The sequence below is a fragment of the Lathyrus oleraceus genome, chromosome 3, assembly GCF_024323335.1.
Source record: "Lathyrus oleraceus cultivar Zhongwan6 chromosome 3, CAAS_Psat_ZW6_1.0, whole genome shotgun sequence".
Taxonomy (NCBI): Eukaryota; Viridiplantae; Streptophyta; class Magnoliopsida; order Fabales; family Fabaceae; genus Lathyrus; species Lathyrus oleraceus.
In genome coordinates this window covers 87,847,239-87,852,893 of record NC_066581.1, presented here as the reverse complement: position 1 = coordinate 87,852,893, position 5,655 = coordinate 87,847,239, and positions in this window count along the sequence as shown.

Below are 5,655 nucleotides of genomic sequence, written 5' to 3'. Positions count from 1 at the left end.
TTCATGGTCACATCATGCTCAACATAATCCTGTTCTAGCACTTTCTGCAATGCCTCCCTATGTGCTTCAGAATTCATCAACAGTGACATCACATAGATCTTTGACGGAGTCTAGAGCAACTGCTCTACAACATTGAATTCACTTATTTTGATAAACTTTAGCACCTCATCATCATCGCTAGTTTCAACTAGATGGACTCACCAGACTGACAAGTTGGAGCACTAACCAGATTTGCTACTGGAATCTCTGCCTTTTTACTTGCGGAAACATCTTCTATTTCTTTAGGGAAAACTGGACTTAACACACGACCGTTACGGGTCACCTTCGTAATATATGCGATATTTACCACTGAGTCTGCAACTGGTAGATGAACCTCTTGACCATCTTAATTCATGGTGGCATTATATTGATATGGCACAACTTTATCGGATGAGTAGGGGACAAGGCCCGCTAACCGTATAACTAATGGTGATACCGATCTATTGACATTATTGTTATTGTTGCTATCAAACTGAATGACCCCGCAAACTGAGCGGAACAAACCCCTTTTATTTTCTATTTTTTTTATTTTGTTTCCTTTATATCTTTTATAACTTCATCCCTCTCTCTTCACCACTTTCAAGACTCAAGTTGTTTCCGGGTAAATTGAAGTCTAAATGGTCGGGACCATTTGTAGTGAAAGAGGTGCGAGATTATGGAGCCATTGTGGTTGAGGACCCAAAGTCAAAAGAGAGTTGGACTGTGAATGGGCAGAGATTAAAAGTCTACCATGGTGGAGAAGTAAACCGAGACGTCTATGTCGTTTCGCTCGCCGAACCGTGAAGTACTGTCGAACCGTCGAGCTCAAACGACGTTAAACAAAGCGTTTGTTGGGAGGCAACCCAACTTCGTAAGCCTTCATTTCATTTTTTGTTACTTCATTTGTGTAATGTATTTTGCTTTGTTTTCGAGATTATAATGGAGGTCAGTCCAATTTCCAATATTTTTAGAAAATTCTTTCAGTTCGCCCCGCGAACTGAATGAAGATTTAATTCCCCTATTTTTGTGTGATATTTTGGAAGTTGGGAAACCTTCAATTCGCGTCGCGAACCAAGTTGGCCCCGCGAACAGAGCGGAACAGACCCCTTTTATTTTCTGTTTTTTTATTTTGTTTCCTTTATATCTTTTATAACTTCATCCCTCTCTCTTCACCACTTTCACAACACACTCTCTCACTCCCAATCCCAAACTCAAACCTAACAATCTTAACCCTCTCAATCTCAATAATCCCACTTTTTGCAAGAATCATTTCAATCTCTTTCTCTCATCAAGGTATGCTTACTCTTTTTCCTTTTTTCCTTCTTTGCTCTCTCATCAAGGTGAATTAGGGTAATTGTTAGAGGATAATTTTTTTTGTTGAAATTCACTTTGCATGTGTAGAGATTCTTCAAATTAGGACAGGTTAAGAGTTTGTGGTATAAATTTTGAAAAGATTTGAGCAGTAGGAAAGATCATATGGTTGCTGGTTTTTCTGGGTTTCGCAAAGATCGCGCCGCGATCTGGCCTTCGCGCCGCGAACTGAAAGAATTTCAGCATTTTTTTTTGTTACGTGTGCTGACTTAATTCTTGGTTGTTGTATGGTTGCTTTGTGGTTTTCTTGCAGATTTCTAAGCGCACAAAAACAGTAAGCTCCGGTCCCTGTACAGAGATTCATTAGTAATGAGCATGAGGAGAGGTTTGAAAAGTTAATCAAAAGAACCATCCAGCCAGAGAGGTTCATTCGTTTGTCACCAGGTGGCAACTATAAGAAGATTGTGGCAAATTTTGAAAAGAGAAAGTGGGGAAAAATTTGTGAACCGGAAGCGAAAATCAATTATGACATTGTGCGTGAATTTTACGCCAATGCTCTTCTATTAGAAGAAGGTGTAGCATACCACTATCAAACTAGGGTGAGGGGGAAGATCATCACTTTCAATAGGGATGCAATCAATACTTATTTGGGTCATCCTCTCACCTTGGCGGGTAACATGCGATGTGAATACCGTGCTAAAGAGAGCGCAAATGATTGGGATCTTGCTGTTGTTAGTGCTCACCTTTGCCTTGAGGGAAGGACGTATGACTTGAACGATCAAAGATTTGCAAAATCTTGGAAGAGGGAAAACCTTAATTTGGAAGCCTGGGCTTATTTGGTTCTTTTGTTGAACAAGATTCGGCCGCGGAGCCATAGTACCATAATTCCACTCAATGTCGGCTACCTTTTGTATTACACTATGATTGGGAAATCGGTGGATGTGGCGTCTATCATCGCGGGGGAGATGAGAAAAGTGGCAACTAGCAGGACAAAGTTCGGAGGGAAAACCGGTGTGCTCATGTATCCGGGGCTGATTATGGGGCTTTGCCGAAGGGCAAATGTGCCTATTCCGGACGAGGTGCACCTTTCTATAACCAGTGTGATTAATGATGTGTTTTTGAACAGGTTCTGCCAAAGTCAGATGGATAGAGCTGAGGTAGCAGACACTTCTTCATCTAGGCCTCGCGCCCGTTGTGCACTGGTTTTTGATCAGATGGCGTTTGCCACTTACTGTTGTGAAAACTTTGAGGCTTCTAGGAGGTCTCAATCATTCTTATTTGATGCCATGCAACAGCAGTTCCAGAACACATTCTTAGCACCCGAAGCCCGCACTTCTCCGACTCAGGCGGAGTGCGTATCTTATTCTAATTGGCCTGAGGGCAGGCCAGCATTCACGGGGGGTGCAGGAGGTAGTGGTCAAGCTAGTGGTGCGGGTCATGATGAAGACATGGAAGATGTCATTGGGTCCGTGGGCGGTGGTGTTGATGAGGAGGATTGAAGACCTTGGTTTGGGTAGTATTAGATTTTTTATTTGTTAGTTTTATTATTATTATTATTATTATTATTATTGTTTTTGTGTTTTTAATTATGGTTGTACTTTAGGAAGCATCACATGTTGGTGTTTCCCGTTTTTTTGTTGTTGTACTTTTGGTGGCTCTCGTTTCACCGTGAACTTTTGTTTTGTTAATTGCATGTATCTTTATTGTGAAGTTTAACTGTGTGTTTCTATGAACTTTGGTATGCCCCACTTTTTTGTTTAATTGTTCTCGTTCTTGAGTTAAGCTTGAAGGAACCAAGTGATGCTAGCAAGGAAGGAAGCGTAGGACACTTCGAGTGGTGATGATAAGAATTGGTTGTCGGCATTTCAAGGTACACTTTACCGCTTTCTAGACTTAACATGAATAGTTTGATGGTGTGTTGCAAATTTCCTATCATAAATTCTTTGAGATACATGTCAATTTTGAATCAAAGTAGAACTTAACCAATTGTGAGGTAGCCTTCCATTGTCCACTAAATGCGGGAGACCGAATATAATTTCAATTCATTCTTATCATGCTAAATCATGTATTAGTCTATTTTTGTGAAAATTGTGAAAGTGATAGAGGCATTGTTTGTTATTGAGAAAAACCACTTGGCCAAAAAAGTTTTGAATCAACTAACCTTGTGAGGAGTGATCCTTAGTTTAACCCCTTTGAGCTTGTATTAGGATTCATTTGATTGATAAGTGCAAATTCCATTAAAAATATTGCGAATAAATGAATCCTAATTTCTTTCGTTTCAATTGAACCTTCAACCGATTTTGTTTGCAATTTTTGTCTTTTGCCTATGTCTAAGTAGGGAGCATTATTGCATAAATTTTGTCTTTAAGTCTAAAGTTAGGGAGAGTAACTTAGAAGAGTTGATAAAAACTTGAAAAAGTGGTGTTTTAGAAAAGGTGAAAGTGTGAAAAGAAACAAGAACAATAAGTCACCTTTGAAATTATGGAGCTAGTAAAAAGAAAAAAAAGAAAAAGAGAGCTCATGGTTGTGTTGTTGTTGAAAAATAAGAAAAGAAGAAAAATTGGGATCAAAAATAGAATTTGTTGTTGAGTTTGAATTTATGGGAATGCTCCCTTGGGATAGGCATTTTTTTTTGAATTCCCTTAATCACACCCTTTCTTTGTAACCCAAGCCACATTACAACCTTTGAAAGACCTCTTGATTCTCATTTTTTCACATGATTTAGTGTTTGCTTTGATGACCGCATGATTCGAGTTGATGTTGATTTAATTTTTCGGATGAGTGAAAGAAAACCCTCATGTTTATTCATCATTACTATGATGTGTGTATAAGTTTGATTCAATTTTGACATGTATTGCTTTGAATTTCTTGGTATGTCATTTGCACCCAACCATTGTAAGAACAAAAATTGTTCTACAACAGATTCCAGGATTTTAATGATAACAAAGGATGAAACCAAAAATGGCACTCTAACGAAATTTCTCTAAGTGTGCAGGACTCTGAACAAGAACAAAAGAATCTGATCACTTTATCAGATACAGAATCGAATCAGATACAAATTATCAGAAGATCAGAAGCATCTGAAGAAGAAGCGCGCTCTAGAAGTTCTGACTCTGAGCAAAACAACATAGCTGAATATCAGAACCTCTAAACTTCCTCTGGAATCAACGCTGATGATCTAAAAGACCAGGACTATCAGAAGCTCTGATGTCACATCACAACAATCTGAGAATAACAGAGTTAACGCAGACTCTGACAAAGAATCTCCTTATCCAGAAAGAGAAACGGAAACTACAACTTCAAATGGAAAGAAAGTATATTTGGAAAGAAGTTATTCAGGAGACAAATCTGTTATGGCAAGAAACACAAAAGTAATGGCATTAAACTCTCATCAAAGTCAAATATTTTGCATTCACTACAACGGTCCTTTCTCCACTATATAAAGGACGGCGAACTTCATTGAGAGACACACCTGAACGCACAGAAAAACTCTCTCTTTCTCTCTCTCTATTAAGTATTTCACGAGCTGTTGCTCAAACGTGAAATCACTTGCTTGCTCTATTTGCTGTAATATTTACTTTATCTTAGAAGCACCTTTAGATTACAATTCTCTTTTGCTTAATTGATTTTGTTCCTCAAGTGACTCTGCGTAGTCTGTATACTTGGGAGGACTAAGAGATCTTTCTCTTAGACGTTGGTTGTAATAATCTTTCAAGATTAGTGGATTAAGTCCTTTTTGAAGGCGAAATCACCTTGGCCGGGTGGACTGGAGTAGCTTTGTGTTATAAGCGAACCAGTATAAAATCCTGTGTGTTCTTATTCTGAAAAAGCGCTTATTTTCCAAAACAATTCAAACCCCCCTTTCTTGTTTTTCTCACCTTCAATTGGTATCAGAGCTTCGGCTCTGTTATTGATTTTCTAATCAAACACTTAACAGTGTAGAGAGATCCAGAATGAGAAAAACTATGGCCCACACAAATGAAAGAGACAGTTACAATGCTAAGCCTCCTGTCTTTGATGGAGAGAAATTCGATTACTGGAAAGATAGAATTGAAAGCTTCTTTCTAGGCTATGACGCTGATCTCTGGGACATTGTCGCAGATGGATACAAACCTCCTGTAACAGATGCTGGAGTTGAAGTTCCCAGAAGTAAGATGTCAGACGATCAGAAGCGAGAATTCAAGAATCATCACAAAGCCAGAACGATACTTCTCAATGCCATATCTTACAACGAGTATGAAAAAATTACCAACAGGGAAACAGCTAAAGACATACTCGACTCCCTGAGGATGACTCATGAAGGAAACTCTCAGGTCAAAGAAACAA